Source organism: Coregonus clupeaformis, chromosome 11, assembly GCF_020615455.1.
Source record: "Coregonus clupeaformis isolate EN_2021a chromosome 11, ASM2061545v1, whole genome shotgun sequence".
In the NCBI taxonomy this organism is placed as follows: Eukaryota; Metazoa; Chordata; class Actinopteri; order Salmoniformes; family Salmonidae; genus Coregonus; species Coregonus clupeaformis.
In genome coordinates, this window is record NC_059202.1 from 30,611,200 (window position 1) to 30,628,354 (window position 17,155).

Here is a 17,155-nt window from a genome sequence, read left to right on the forward strand (position 1 = left end):
ATCGTCACACTTTAAAGGACAAGTAGGCCTGTATGGAATATGTCATATGGAATATTACATTTGACAACAACATGTGTGAGGTAAATGGATTAATATTGAAGAGCTCAACTGAAAAAACATACTGAATTTTGCACCTAGTATAATATCAGTGGATATCAATATTGCTGTCTAATCAACTCAAGGTAACGGGAGTCTAATGCTCGGGAAGAGCGTAACTGATACAGTGGCTTGCGAAAGTATTCACCCCCCTTTGGCATTTTTCCTATTTTGTTGCCTTACAACCTGGAATTAAAATTGATTTTTTGGGGGTTTGTATCATTTGATTTACACAACATGCCTACCACTTTGAAGATGCAAATTGTGAAACAAACAAGAAATAAGACAAAAAAAAGACAACTTGAGCGTGCATAACTATTCACCCCCCCTAAAGTCAATACTTTGTAGAGCCACCTTTTGCAGCAATTACAGCTGCAAGTCTCTTGGGGTATGTCTCTATAAGCATGGCACATCTAGCCACTGGGATTTTTGCCCATTCTTTCAAGGAAAAACTGCTCCAGCTCCTTCAAGTTGGATGGGTTCCGCTGGTGTACAGCAATCTTTAAGTCATACCACAGACTCTCAATTGGATTGAGGTCTGGGCTTTGACTAGGCCATTCCAAGACATTTAAATGTGTCCCCTTAAACCACTCGAGTGTTGCTTTAGCAGTATGTTTAGGGTCATTGTCCTGCTGGAAGGTGAACCTCCGTCCCAGTCTCAAATCTCTGGAAGACTGAAACAGGTTTCCCTCAAGAATTTCCCTGTATTTAGCGCCATCCATCATTCCTTCAATTCTGACCTCTTTCCCAGTCCCTGCCGATGATAAACATCCCCACAGCATGATGCTGCCACCACCATGCTTCACTGTGGGGATGGTGTTTCTCGGGGTGATGAGAGGTGTTGGGTTTGCGCCAGACATAGTGTTTTCCTTGATGGCCAAAAAGCTTCATTTTAGTACCTTCTTCCATATGTTTGGGGAGTCTCCCACATGGCTTTTGGCAAACACCAAACGTGTTTGCTTATTTTTTTCTTTAAGCAATGGCTTTTTTCTGGCCACTCTTCCGTAAAGCACAGCTCTGTGGAGTGTACGGCTTAAAGTGGTCCTATGGACAGATACTCCAATGTCCGCTGTGGAGCTTTGCAGCTCCTTCAGGGTTATTTTCGGTCTCTTTGTTGCCTCTCTGATTAATGCCCTCCTTGCCTGGTACGTGAGTTTTGGTGGGAGGCCCTCTCTTGGCAGGTTTGTTGTGGTGCCATATTCTTTCCATTTTTTAATAACGGATTTAATGGGTCTCCGTGGGATGTTCAAAGTTTTGGATATTTTTTTATAACCCAACCCTGACATGTACTTCTCCATAACTTTGTCCCTGACCTGTTTGAAGAGCTCCTTGGTCTTCATGGTGCCGCTTGCTTGGTGGTGCCCCTTGCTTAGTGGTGTTGCAGACTCTGGGGCCTTTCAGAACAGGTATATATATATACTGAGATCATGTGACACTTAGATTGCACACAGGTGGACTTTATTTAACTAATTATGTGACTTCTGAAGGTAATTGGTTGCACCAGATCTTATTTAGGGGCTTCATAGCAAAGGGGGTGAATACATATGCACACACTACATTTACGTTATTTATTTTTTAGAGTTTGTTTTTCATTTCACTTCACCAATTTGGACTATTTTGTGTGCGTCCATTACATAAAATCCAAATAAAAATCTATTTAAATTACAGGTTGTAATGCAACAAAATAGGAAAAACGCCAAGGGGGATGAATACTTTTGCAAGGCACTGTAGGTGTGTGGCGCTGAGTAATGTCTTGACTAACTGATCCTGCCAGATTGGAAACGAACATCGATGACTCGACTTTGTGAATGACGAGATGTAGGCCTATCATAATTCTAACAGGAAGTTGCTGCAGTAGGCTACATAACAAAAATGCCATACATTTTGCATTACATTTTCCAAATTGCTTGACCATATGGGAGAAGTAATTGGTTGTGAAGTAGGCCTACAAAACCACTCTCGGTCTAAACGCCAGGCCCGGCGCACAATAGGCTAAGTGTCAGTATGGTATGTCATGTTGACAGTTTTGTCTGTCAATGGAAAATGAATAACTTCATAACAAGCCGCAATCAAACTCAAACATATGGCTATAGGCTAACTGTCAAATGTGCGTATTCTACAAAACCATGACTATCACATTTGCAATTAAGACTTTCCAGAGGTCAGGACACAGGAGCCCAATGTTCGCAGTCGTAACATTTCCACGTAATCTCCTTTGGCTATAAAGTTGTGCCCTATTAAGAAAGTGTCTCTGTCAAGTTTACAAGAAAGTCAAACTCACCCCAGACCTGTCAACACAGTTTTATAGCAGTTTCATCAAGAGTAAAACCCATTTTCTCCACATTTTCTCGCCAATCCTAAATATTTCTCCCTATGTGAACCTAGCCTGAAAACTGTAGGCTACCTAACAAACATGACATAGCAGTAATGCTTTACATTTGCATCACTAAGTAGGCTTATGGGTAATTGTAAGTCCCTGCAGGTAATTTATATTTCTCTAAAAGATGAGTTCATGATTAGGAAAGGGGGAAAGAGTGGAGGGGGTACATCAAGACCTGGAATCAACTAAATACAAAATCAGCTCAAGCTGATGATCAGTAGGGGCTGTGACACTGAGCTGGATGCTGGATGTTACATCCAGTATAGCATCCCGCTCAGAGTTACAACATCCAGCATACAGCTCAGAGTTACATCCAGCATCCAGCTCAGAGCTACCTCCAGCAGAGTTTATTTCCAGCATCCGGCTCAGTTACATCCAGCATCCAGCACAGAGTTACATCCAACACACTTCAAAATAAGAAGCCCCCGAAATGTCATGACAAAATAAAAGTCCTGTATAACCAATTTCAAAATAAGAGTAACTCACTTTTTCCATGTCAAACTAAAAGTCCTGCATTTCAGAGGTCAAAATAAGAGTCCCTTGATTTGTCATTACAAAATAAAATACCTGCAATTTCCAATTTCAGAATAATAGTACCTTGATTTATCATGCCAAAATACAATTCGGGCATTTTCCGATTTCATAATAAGAGTCTGTCGATTTATCATGCCAAAATTTGTCATGCCCTGCATTCCCAATTTCAAAAATAAGAGCCCCACGATTTGTCATGAATGTTTTTTTTATGTACATTTAATTTAATTTCAATAGTAAAACCCCAGGGGGGGAATGTCATAAAGTGAATTGTCAAGGCACAGATATACATTAAACATAATGTCATGCTGTTAACCCACCCTTTTGTGTGTGTTAACCCAACTCATGTTTGGTTGCCTCTGACCAGAATGTACGCATCTACGTCTGCATCTATCTATCTATATATCTATCTATCTATCTATCTACAGTGAGGGAAAAAAAGTATTTGATCCCCTGCTGATTTTGTAAGTTTGCCCACTGACAAAGACATGATCAGTCTATAATTTTAATGGTAGGTTTATTTGAACAGTGAGAGACAGAATAACAACAACAAAATCCAGAAAAAGGAATGTCAAAAATGTTATAAATTGATTTGCATTTTAATGAGGGAAATAAGTATTTGACCCCCTCTCAATCAGAAAGATTTCTGGCTCCCAGGTGTCTTTAATACAGGTAACGAGCTGATATTAGGAGCACACTCTTAAAGGGAGTGCTCCTAATCTCAGCTTGTTACCTGTATAAAAGACACCTGTCCACAGAAGCAATCAATCAATCAGAATCCAAACTCTCCACCATGGCCAAGACCAAATAGCTCTCAAAGGATGTCAGGGACAAGATTGTAGACCTACACAAGGCTGAAATGGGCTACAAGACCATCGCCAAGCAGCTTGGTGAGAAGGTGACAACAGTTGGTGTGATTATTCGCAAATGGAAGAAACACAAAATAACTGTCAATCTCCCTCATCCTGGGGCTCCATGCAAGAGCTCACCTCGTGGAGTTGCAATGATCATGAGAACGGTGAGGAATCAGCCCAGAACTACAAGGGAGGATCTTGTCAATTATCTCAAGGCAGCTGGGACCATAGTCACCAAGAAAACAATTGGTAACACACTACGCCGTGAAGGACTGAAATCCTGCAGCGCCTGCAAGGTCCCCCTGCTCAAGAACGCACATATACAGGCCCGTCTGAAGTTTGCCAATGAACATCTGAATGATTCAGAGGAGAACTGGGTGAAAGTGTTGTGGTCAGATGAGACCAAAATCGAGCTCTTTGCCATCAACTCAACTCGCCGTGTTTGGAGGAGGAGGAATGCTGCCTATGACCCCAAGTACACCATCCCCACCGTCAAACATGGAGGTGGAAACATTATGCTTTGGGGGTGTTTTTCTGCTAAGGGGACAGGACAACTTTACCGCATCAAAAGGGATGATGGACGGGGCCATGTACCGTCAAATCTTGGGTGAGAACCTCCTTCCCTCAGCCAGAGCATTGAAAATGGGTCGTGGATGGGTATTCCAGCATGACAATGACCCAAAACACACGGCCAAGGCAACAAAGGAGTGGCTCATTAAGGTCCTGGAGTGGCCTAGCCAGTCTCCAGACCTTAATCCCATAGAAAATCTGTGGAGGGAGCTGAAGGTTCGAGTTGCCAAACATCAGCCTCGAAACCTTAATGACTTGGAGAAGATCTGCAAAGAGGAGTGGGACAAAATCCCTCCTGAGATGTGTGCAAACCTGGTGGCCAACTACAAGAAACGTCTGACCTCTGTGATTGCCAACAAGGGTTTTGCCACCAAGTACTAAGTCAAATACTTATTTCCCTCAATAAAATGCAAATCAATTTATAACATTTTTGACATGCATTTTTCTGGATGTTTTTGTTATTCTGTCTCTCACTGTTCAAATAAACATACTATTAAAATTATAGACTGATCATGTCTTTGTCAGTGGGCAAACATACAAAATCAGCAGGGGATCAAATACTTTTTTCCCCTCACTGTATCTTTAAAAGTGAAATTGTCAAATAGATTCCAGAAAGTTGTCTCAGCCTCTTCCCTGGGTGAACCAGTGTGAGCTCCCACCAGATCTAAGAACATGTATTGTACTGTATTACTAGGCAGAGCTCCCCACGCTCTCGTTTAAACCTGGGGTGGCATACGTCATCAACACACTTATCCCTCTACAGCTACATATACAGTGAGCTTCAAAAGTATTGGGACAGTGACATTTTTTGTTGTTTTGGCTCTGCACTTCAGCACTTTGGATTTGAAATGATCAAATGACTGAGGTTGAAGTTCAGACTGTCAGCTTAGTGAGAAAGATACAGACGCACAAATACCATACTCCCAAGACATGCTAACCTCTAACCATTACAATAACAGGTGAGATTAGCATTTTCTGGGGGGTATGTAACTTTCTCACTCATCATTATTCACGATTCATTCAGGACTATCCGTAATCATGGTAGCATCCACATTAATGTAGAAGTGTTTAGAAACATATTTACAATAAAAGTGACACCAAAATGACACATTATTTACCATTAATTTCTATTAGGCACAAAATAATCTGAAACACAACCAAAGCTGACGACACACAACTAATCTTCTCCTTTCCCCCTTCTGATAACCAGGTGGCGAATCGCATCTCTGCATGTCTGGCAGACATATCAGTATGGATGACGGATCACCACCTCAAGCTGAACCTCGGCAAGACGGAGCTGCTTTTCCTCCCGGGGAAGGACTGCCCGTTCCATGATCTCGCCATCACGGTTGACAACTCCGTTGTGTCCTCCTCCCAGAGTGCGAAGAGCCTTGGCGTGACCCTGGACAACACCCTGTCGTTCTCCGCCAACATCAAGGCGGTGACCCGATCCTGTAGGTTCATGCTCTACAACATTCGGAGAGTACGACCCTGCCTTACACAGGAAGCGGCACAGGTCCTAATCCAGGCACTTGTCATCTCCCGTCTGGATTACTGCAACTCGCTGTTGGCTGGGCTCCCTGCCTGTGCCATTAAACCCCTACAACTCATCCAGAATGCCGCAGCCCGTCTGGTGTTCAACCTTCCCAAGTTCTCTCACGTCACCCCGCTCCTCTGCACACTCCACTGGCTTCCAGTTGAAGCTCGCATCTGCTACAAGACCATGGTGCTTGCCTACGGAGCTGTGAGGGGAACGGCATCTCCGTACCTTCAGGCTCTGATCAGTCCCTACACCCAAACGAGGGCACTGCGTTCATCCACCTCTGGCCTGCTGGCTCCCCTACCTCTGCGGAAGCATAGTTCCCGCTCAGCCCAGTCAAAACTGTTCGCTGCTCTGGCACCCCAATGGTGGAACAAGCTCCCTCACGACGCCAGGACAGCGGAGTCACTCACCACCTTCCGGAGACATTTGAAACCCCACCTCTTTAAGGAATACCTGGGATAGGATAAAGTAATCATTCTACCCCCCCCAAAAAAAGAAATATATAAAAAAAAAAAAAAAAACATTGTAAAGTGGTTATCCCACTGGCTATAAGGTGAATGGCCCTATTTGTAAGTCGCTCTGGATAAGAGCGTCTGCTAAATGACGTAAATGTAAATGTAAAGCAAACAGCAAATGCATCCAACACGTTTGTAGTCACAAGCTTGATGTAATCATTGCGTGCTAGGAATATGGGACCAAATACTAAACTTTTGACTACTTTAATACACATAAGTGAATTTGTCCCAAAATGTTTGGTCCACTAAAATGGGGGACCTATGTACAAAAAGTTCAGTAATTTCTAAACGGTTCACCTGATATGGATGAAATACCCTCAAATTAAAAAGCTGACAGTCTGCACTTACAAATCCAAAGTGATGGAGTACAGAGGCAGAACAACAAAAAATACTTTTGGAGCTCACTGTATATATATTTTACATCGTATGAGTTAATTTCATCAACAAGTAATATTATATAGAGAGAAAACCCTACAGAGTTCACAACTTATGATGTAGGAACAGGCACCTAGACCAAAATCAAAGAAAGAAAATGTACAAATACATTTGTAATGCTTGTTATTTTGACCATTGCAACTGTCAACAAAGGGGAAAAATACCACAACATATCACACAGACATTTATTTAATTGAGATACACAGAATGAAACAGCATGGGAATGGCAATGTTTTTGGGGCAGTATTAGCAATGCATTCAGCTACAAGTGTTTGTTCAAGCCTTATGTAGCTGCAAAGAAAAAGTCCAGTGTCTGTGTTCTTTTGCCCATCTTAATCTTTTATTTTTATTGGCCAGTCTGACACTTGGATTGCACACAGGTGGACTTCATTTAACTAGTTATGTGAGTTCTGAAGGTAATTGGTTGCACCAGATCTTATTTAGGGGTTCATAGCAAAGGGGGTGAATACATATGCACGCATCACTTTTCCGTTATTTATTTTTTTGAAACAAGTTGTTTTTTTCATTTCACTTCACCAATTTTGACTATTTTGTGTATAACCATGTAATTCTCTTGGACAAGGTGAGTTTTAATAATATATTTGCCTCAATTTACTCCAAAACATTTTTACATGCTAATTAGCAAGAGAAGACCTCAGCAAGACTACAAATTCCTGCAGGAAGCTCCTGCATGTCATCTCGAGCCGACACTGTCAGCTACCGTTCACCAGCACGATCAGTGACCTGTGCCCAATACATTAATCCATGTGCTGTATTGAAATTAATTGAATAGTGTTGAACTTCTTCTGTCCCCTTTCTCTGTCTTAGCTAGCCCCTGACTACACTTTAGCTAGCTAGATAGCAGAGCAGTAGATCAAAAAATTATTTTGTATTACTTAACCTAGATAATTGTTTGTACAGTATGTCGACTTTGGTGTCTATTTCAGAACTTATGGCATTTTTCAAGGATGAGCATAAGAGCATTAAAGGGGGAGAAGACCACTATATGTCTGGCCATGAGGGGAAGTGCAGCTATAGTGAGGGGCAACTTAACGGTTTGGTCAGGGCCAGCATGAGGGATAAAGTTCATCCTGTTTCAGAGTGTAGCTATTAGGTTAAGTTCGAGCATCTTAGCAATACAATATGTTTTATACAGCTGTCAACATTCTACAAGGAAAGAGCCACTTAATCAATTATATGATCATTAACCAGATTACCCCAGATGCCAGAATTAGATGAGTTAACACAGTTCTAAAATGTCATTGAGAATCAATCTAAAAATCAATTGACATTCAGAATTGACTTTGTTTAGACATCCAGCCTGTATTGTAGTTTCATGACCATAGACAAATGTATTCACACAGTCTTTATTTATAGGATCCTTCCCACTATATGATTGATATGTCAAGTGATAAAATCCCAAGTTATCAATTCGAAGTTGAAAAACAGCACTTGTCCTCATGTGAAAATTACAGTATATTAAATATTCTACAGCTGGAATGTCAATCAAACTTTATTTATTTAGCACATTTCTTACAACAAATGTATTTCAAGGTGTTCAAAGTCATGTATTGAAAGACGTGGCACTTAACATCCTTCCTCTTGGCAGGTCTCTATAGGTGACAAGGGGATTCTCTCTACCACATGCGAATGCCTCCGTGGAGCTCATACATGTAGCCATGCAGCCTATTTTGGCGGTTCACAATATCGACCGTACAGATGTGGAATGCGAGTGGAGGAAGCCAGCCGTGCCCAACCATGTGCAGTCAGTGGAGGACCTGTACCCGGCCGAAGACTACAACCCTCTGTCCCGAGAGCCCACAGAGGAGGATCTTCAGTGGCTAAGGAACCGTCTCTGGGGCAGGTTCAGTGGAATGCCATGTCTCCTTGAACCTGAGCCAGAACAACCGCTACCCTCCCTGTCTGTACTCAACATTTTTTTTAAACAAGGGCACCTGGGGCATGCAGGCATCCTGGTTGGCATGGCGCTGTTGGTGGAGCAGCAGGAAGCTATACGGCAGGCAACAGTTGGACAGCGCACCAACCCCAACTGGTACACCATGGGGAGAGGGAGGTTGACAGCCAGCAATTCTGGAACAGTGGTCAGGGCCAAGCGTGTACTCCATCACTGCTAAAAAGGGTCCTCAGATCACAGTCATTGGATGGGGTGTTGTCTGTAAAGTGGGGCACAGATAATGAAGAGGAGGGCATCAAGGCATTGTACATATTACCTCAACTACCTCAACTAGCCGGTGCCCCCGCACATTGACTATGCAACGGTACCCCCCTGTATATATAGCCTCCCTACTGTCACTTTATTCTATTGTATATATAGCCTCCCTACTGTCACTTTATTTTTACTTCTGCTCTTTTTTTCTCAACACTTTTTTGTTGTTGTTTTATTCTTACTTTTTTGTTTAAAATAAATGCACTGTTGGTTAAGGGCTGTAAGTAAGCATTTCACTGTAATGTCTGCACCTGTTGTATTCGGCGCATGTGACCAATAAAATTTGATTTGATTTGATTTGATTCAAAATGGCTACAGGGATGGATATGCATGAGTCAGGGCTTTGGGTCACGGGGACTGGGATTCTGGGTGCCTCACCGCATGGTCTGGTGGGTACCACAGCAGTGGTGGAGGTCAAGTGTCCCTATGGTGCAAGGGACCTTACCATTGAAGAGACAGTGAAGGAGGAAGGGTCTTACCACCTCTGTGAAGACCATCCTTACTGGCACTAGGTCAGCTCCACATCACTGGAAGGGATATCTGCTTCTTTGTTGTGTGGACCACCAAAGCCTCCATCACCATCCAGCGTGACGACCTCTGACATACTCATATTGCTCCGCCTGTCAGCAACTGTTTTCAGGGAAGCCAATGGTCCAAAATTATTCCACATAGTTCATACACACACACACACACACACACACACTAGGCTCCCAGAATAGGTTATATTACATACATGTTTTGCTCAAAGCAGCCAACAAAGTAATGTAGTTAATCAGTCTGGATCTTCTGCTTCTACTAAGGTGGATGAGCTACCTTTTCTGGTAAATACAGGGCCATTTCTCTTTCCCACCGGAAAATGGCAGCTGCAGACCTGAGTGTTGTCACTTGGTTTCCGGTCCACCCATCTGAAAGAAAACAATGTTTTACTTTTACTAGCTAGCTAAATTGATTACTAAAATGGTAACATCTATATTAAAATACCATAACCCACAGACTTGACTATAGTAATGGTAAAATAGACTGGGCTTTGATCTATCTGCACATCTAAAATCCTACTATGTGGATGGGACATTTCTGCTGGGATGGAAGAATTATCTGGAATGCTCAACTAGATGATCAGGACAGTCTAGGGTACTATTTGCCGAAGAGGTGAAGTATTGTGATGAGCTATACGACTGTACCTCTGATTCTAATTCTCAAGAGGAAAGTTAAAACCCTCAGCCGTGAGGTCACTGAGGAGGACCAGTGATAGGGGGATCGTCTGAAAGTGACTGACATGCAGGGATGGAACATAAGGATTTTGGGCACTGGCCAGTAGACCACGATTTTCTACTAGCCCGGGTAACATTCAGGTCCTAAAGCTGTGGCATGCGATGTTTGTCAAGTTTGGCACATTTTCTACTAGCCATTTCACTGCTGTGTCAGGCTAGTTTGGCACATTGTCTACTAGCCCAGTCTGAAAAGTACTATCCTCGGGCTAGCTTAATTTCCATCCCTGTTGACACGTATAACTGACTTCACAGGTCATTTGATTAGTCATGTACAACAGATGCACTCGTGGAACTAAACCGTTTGTGTTTTGTATGGGAAAACATTGAGCCCACAAGTCCTTTGTTAGCCAGCTAGTTAACGTTAGCTCACCGTTCGTGAAGTCACACTTTTCCCCATGGTGACATGTTAAGTAATGTTAACTAGTTAGCGTAAATCACTAACGTTAGGCACATTTGCTAATTCAAAAGAATGGTGCCGGAGAGGATGGCTGCCGTTTTACGCGTTCCTAAACAATTGTGCTATTTTGTGTTCTTTCGCATTGTTTCTAATTTATTTTGTACATAATGTTGATGCTACCGTCTCTTATGACTGAAAAGAGCTTCTGAATATCAGAACAGCGATTACTCACCTCGAACTGGACAAAGATGTATTCTTTAATGAGTCGGACGCGAAGGATATAAGTAATGTTGCTCCCAGACAAGGCCCAAATCCCTGTCATTCGCATGAAGAAAATAAGGAAATACAGGGGACGGAGATCAGGGTGCCTTGTGAGAATTTGTGGGAGAGTTGGTAACCTGCCTCTACCATCCGTTCAATTAGCCAACGTGCAATCACTGGAGAATAAACTGGATGAGCTCCGTTCGAGACTATCCTACCAACGGGACATTAAAAACTAATATTTTATGTTTCACCAAGTCGTGGCTGAATGACGACACGGATAAAATACATTTGGCTGGGTTTTCCGTGCATCGGCAGGACAGAACATCTACGTCTAAGATGAGGGGTGGGGGTGTGTGTCTATTTGTCAATAACAGCTGGTGCGCAATGTCTAATATTAAGGTAGTCTCGAGGTATTGCTCGCCTGAGGTAGAGTACCTCATGATAAGCTGTAGACCACACTATATTTTTCGTAGCCGTCTATTTACCACCACAAACCGACACTGGCACTAAGACCGCACTCAACGAGCTGTATAAAGCCATAAGCAAACAAGAAAATGCTCATCCAGAAGCGGGGCTCCTAGTGGACGGGGACTTTAATGCAGGAGAACTTAAATCCGTTTTACCTCATTTCTACCAGCATGTAAGTGCAACCAGAAGAAGAAAACTTTTATTCCACACACAGAGACGCGTGAAAAGCTCTCCCTCTCCCTCCATTTGGCAAATCTGACCATAATTCTATCCTCCTGATTCCTGCTTACAAGCAAAAACTAAAGCAGGAAGTACCAGTGACTCGCTCAATACGGAAGTGGTCAGATGACTTGGATGCTACGCTACAGGACTGTTTTGCTTGCACAGACTGGAATATGTTCCGGGATTCATCCAATGGCATTGAGGACTATACCACTTCAGTCACCGGCTTCATCAATAAGTGCATCGACGATGTCGTCCCCACAGTGACCGTACGTACATATCTCAACCAGAGGCCATGGATTACAGGCAACATCCGCATCGAGCAAAAGGCTAGAGCTGCCGCTTTCAAGGAGCGGGACACTAATCCGGACGCTTATAAGAAATCCCGCTATGCCCTCAGACGAACCATCAAACAGGCAAAGCGTCAATACAGGACTAAGACCGAATCCTATTACACCGGCTCTGACGCTCGTCGGATGTGGCAGGGCTTGCAAACTATTACGGACTACAAAGGGAAACCCAGCCGCGAGCTGCCCAGTGACGCGAGCCTACCAGACTGCCTAAATGCCTTTTATGCTCGCTTCGAGGCAAGCAACACTGAAGCATGCAAGAGAGCACCAGCTGTTCCGTACGACTGTGTGATCACACTCTCCGTAGCCAATGTGAGCAAGACCTTTAAACAGGTCAACATTAACAAGGCCGCAGGGCCAGACGGATTACAAGGACGTGTACTCCGAGCATGCGCCGACTAACTGGCAAGTGTCTTCACTGACATTTTCAACCTCTCCCTGACCGAGTCTATAATACCTACGTTGCAAGCAGACATCATAGTCCCTGTGCACAAGAAAATTGCCATAAATGACTACCGCCCCTTAGCACTCACATCGGTAGCCATGAAGTGCTTTGAAAGGCTGGTCATGGCTCACATCAACACCATCATCCCTGAAACCCTAGACCCACTCCAATCCGTATACCGCTCCAACAGATCAACAGATGATGCAATCTCTATTGCACTCCACACTGCCCTTTCCCACCTGGACAAAAGGAACACCTATGTGAGAATGCTGTTCATTGACCACAGCTCAGCATTCAACACCATAGTGCCCACAAAGCTCATCACTAACCTAAGGAGCCCGGGACTAAACACCTCCCTCTGCAACTGGATCCTGGACTTCCTGATGGGCCGCCCCCAGGTGGTAAGGGTAAGCAACAACATCTGCCACGCTGATCCTCAACACGGGGGCCCCTCAGGGGTGCATGCTTAGTCCCCTCCTATACTACCTGTTCACCCATGACTGCGTGGCCAAGCACGACTCCAACACCATCATTACGTTTGCTGACAACACACCGGTGGTAGGCCTGATCACCGACAACGGTGAGACAGCCTATAGGGAGGAGGTCAGAGACCTGGCAGTGTGGTGCCAGGACAACAACCTCTTCCTCAATGTGAGCAAGACAAAGGAGATGATCGTGGACTACATGAAAAGGTGGGCCGAACATGCCACCATTCACATCGACGGGGCTGTAGTGGAGCGTGTTGAGAGTTTCAAGTTCCTTGGTGTCCACATCACCAACAAACTATCATGATCCAAACACACCAAGAAAGTCGTGAAGACGGCACGACAACGCCTCCCCCCTATTTTCTTAAAACTGCATTGTTGGTTAAGGGCTTCTAAGTAAGCATTTCACGGTAAGGTCTACACCTGTTGTATTTGGCGCATGTGACAAATAAAATGTGATTTGATTGAACATGTCACCCCTTGTCGGTAAAGTCCTACTACACCGCCGTGTGATACATGCAACGTTAGCTAGCTAACATTAGCTAATGTAGTTAACTAGCCTACCAAGGTGCCTAACTAGCTAGCCCACCAGGCGATATTTAGCTAGCAGTATGAGAAATGTATGTACTCACTAACTGTAAGTCGCTCTGGATAAGAGCGTCTGCTAAATGACTAAAATGTTAAATGTATACTTGCCCTGGTTGGTAGGCTAACGTTAGCTTGCATGTCACCAAGTGAAAAAGTATGACTACACAAACTGTGAGCTAACGTTAACTAGCTGGCTAGCTCACAACGGACTTAATAATAGGTAAATAATAAAAGGTCAAAACAGTCATTACACTAGCCTATACTGTTTTTTTTCTTTCTTTTTACTTGTAAATAAGGTAAGGTGCGTTGTACAAGTAACTACAGTCAGTGGTTATCTAGCAAATTTTCAAAAGCATCTAGCAGCTAGCTAACCACAACTCTTTGACCTAACCAAAATAGCTTGTTAGCAGCTAGCAAACAGGGCTTACCTTATCACACAGCTCCAGCGACGCCTCTCGCTCAGAAAACGACAAAATACACGTATGCTTATCTATGTAGTGGTTACAATCCGGTACAGACCACAGAACCATCCTTGCTTCAGATCGACGGAGACACCTAAGTTTAGCTAAAAAGGCCACGGTTTTAAACAATTATAGTAATAAAAAAATGCTAAGGTAGCTAGAAAGGTAATTTGAAAAATGCTAAACAAGAATACACACAAGAAATACACAATATTAATTATTTACACGAGAAACTAAAAAGGCTACTTGCTAGGTTACTTGTGGATGAGAGTTTGCGTGGAGAAATGTGAAGATTTTTTCCAGCCTGCGCCTTGAGTGATTAGGTAAAAGCTTGTGACAGGATGTGTAGTTCTGTTTGATCGCCACATTCGCGGCTAATTAGCATTTTATTTTTGGAGAGTAATTACAGGAGAATATATTGATAAAAGTTACCTTGTCCAAGATAAATTTGCGCGGTTATCAAAACGTCACCCCAGGGTAAGCCAAATCAAAACCCATACCTTATGAAGTGTTTCTAAAATCTCCTACGGAAAAATGAATGGTGGAAAAACGATTGGAACGATTTCCGGGTTTGACAGCTAGGTTTTATGGGTATTATGGTTCATACTGTGGTACTCAATTGACGAAGTTATGTGACAAGAACATATCAGATTTCTGTGTACAATGCTGTAATCAATCAGACACTATAAGGGAATTTGACAACATGTGTTATCATAGAATAGCCTACCCATTGAGTGCATGCTTAGTAAATTGCCCATAAAGCATTTCATAAAGGTACTAAGTATGGGACAATTATTTAATGAATCTGTTTTACTGTTTTATGTGTATTTAAAGATGCATTATGCAGAAATCGCTCCACCATTTCCTGGTTGCTAATTTCAGTTTATGTGACAAAACAAGCAAGGATAGTGTAGAGAATCATTGTACCATCTAAACCGCTGTGAAATATATTTTATATAACCAAAAATATTGTATTTTCAGCTATTTGAAGCTGGTGTACAAAAACGAAAGTAAAAGACTCAAAAACGAAACTTAAGAACGGGAAGCATGGAAATAGCTCACATTGAATAGATATACAGCTTCTTAGTCTTGCTTTCAATGAGAATGACAGATCTATAACTCACATTTCTATGTGAATTTGGTCTGGTCCCCAAAAAGTTCCATATTGCAGCTTTAATGGGTTCATATTATCTTTACAAAGTAACTTCACCACCAACAAGTCATTTTTGGTCAGTTGATTTATGCAGGATACATCACTACAAGTCTCTGACTATTCATTACAAACGTGAGACATTACTATAAATAGGCCTTTCCTTTGCATGTTAACTACTACGTTTTCAGCAGTACACAACACTCATCCCTAAGCCAACTATGTTCCATCATGGAAAAGGTCATTAGACACAAATCTATCAAAACTGCACAATGATGAGAAGAATGTGTAAACAACTTTTTCAGGTTTTATATTCGGTGTTGTACTGACAATATTTTTTTTGCTTATAATTTTACATTTGCATTTAGTGGCAATGCATTACTGATGAAAAGCAGCAGACCTCACTGAAAGCAAAAGATGGATGTCAACAGTTCGGATCATTTCACATCTCTCCATAGTTTACTTCCAATGCATAATATCAAATTGGTTAATGGTGATTTAAATTAAAGTTATGTGTCTTGGTTCCATTTTTATACTTGTTCAACCCATGGATCACATGACCAACTTGCGCCCAACCTCGGAGTGGCACTTTACCCTTACCTGAAATCGCTGTATGGATGAATAATCCAATTACCGGCCGATTTGACGCGCTCTTGTTCCTTTTCTACAGCTTTTTGGCTCCCAAACATACGCAGTGAAAATTTATTAACTCCAGGCTGAAGCATGGAACTAAATTGCTGCTGCATGTAAGTCCGATTGTCCTGTAGTTCCCCATCATCTGGCACAATCTGGGATCCATCCTCAAATTTAAAACATGAGACAGAATTCCTCTTCTGTTGGTTCTGCACAGAGGACGATGCTTTTCTATTAGGGGCATTTGAGAAGGAAACTCTGTGGTCCTTTTTCTCAGTGCCAGTAGTTGTGGCCCCGGCCACCTCGGTCCCTTGTCCCTGTGCTAAGGACCCAGCTGAGGTGATAGAACCGTCCATGCTGGCGACTCTCGAATTACATCTAGTTTGCCTTTTCCTGTCGTCGGGTTCAACTATTCCACCTGTCTGCTTCTCCTGCCTAGATACAATGTAGGACAGGTTCCCAGAAATGTTGGGGTCCCTTCTGCAATCTCAGTTTTTGTTGCATATCATACCGGTAGTGCCTTCACCTGTCCAACCAGTAGCCAACCCGGTTACCGCTGTTCCTGTGGCTGAGTCCCCTCCAGCCCTGAAGTCTGAGGCGCCACGGCCAGCAGCATCTGCCTGGCATATCAGAGCACAGCTTGTGGCGCCTGTAGGAACACAAGGTGTGGACTCCTCGCCTTTCATGAGCCACAGCTCATTGTTGTTTGAGTTCTTGCACTCTGTTACGCTGCTCCCCCTCCTGGCATAAATGTATTCATCTTCATACTTCCACCGTTTCTATCCCCTCCGACACTAACGGAAACGGCTCGGCACAATAGTGGCTGCTGGAATTTGGACTCCGCTTCTCCATCCTCCGCCTTGTCCATGACAGCGCCTTCGGAACCTTTGCCTTGCTGGGCGGACAGCAGCAGTGGAGACGAGTTCAAATCAGCTCCAGTCAGTGGAAACCACTTTAGGATACAGCACCAGTGGCGTTGCTATGGCTGCAATCTGGCTGTTAGTTTTGTCACATGGAAACGGAGGGCCCCTTCTGTTGCCTAACCTCAAAGCCATCCTCTCCTCTTCCTCACAATGAATGACATTGAAAGGAAGGTTCCAGTGTGAAATTACATGAGCATGGTGGACCAGAGAAACAGAGGGATGCAAAAAAAAATCTGATTTATTAAGTCATACAAATAAATAATGTGAAATTGGGCTACCCTATAATTTCAATCTGTTTTGAATATTGTATTTTGAGCACAAATAGTAATTTATTGTGAAGCACATTC

At 43.0% G+C, this 17,155-nt stretch overlaps 1 long non-coding RNA gene across 6 annotated transcripts; it reads right to left on the minus strand.

The window, feature by feature from the left end:
• Positions 1 to 8,419: 8,419 nt before the first annotated feature.
• On the minus strand, positions 8,420 to 14,627 carry LOC121576754. Of its 6 annotated transcripts, none has more exons than XR_006002529.2 (5): positions 14,603 to 14,627; positions 14,070 to 14,206; positions 9,965 to 10,056; positions 9,631 to 9,781; positions 8,420 to 9,098 (listed from the first exon to the last, which is right to left on the minus strand). It is a non-coding gene; the product is annotated as an uncharacterized LOC121576754 (long non-coding RNA). The 6 variants fall into 6 exon arrangements; XR_006002526.2 differs by having other exon boundaries at positions 14,535 to 14,620; XR_006002528.2 differs by lacking the exon at positions 14,603 to 14,627 and adding an exon at positions 14,361 to 14,528.
• Positions 14,628 to 17,155: the final 2,528 nt, after the last annotated feature.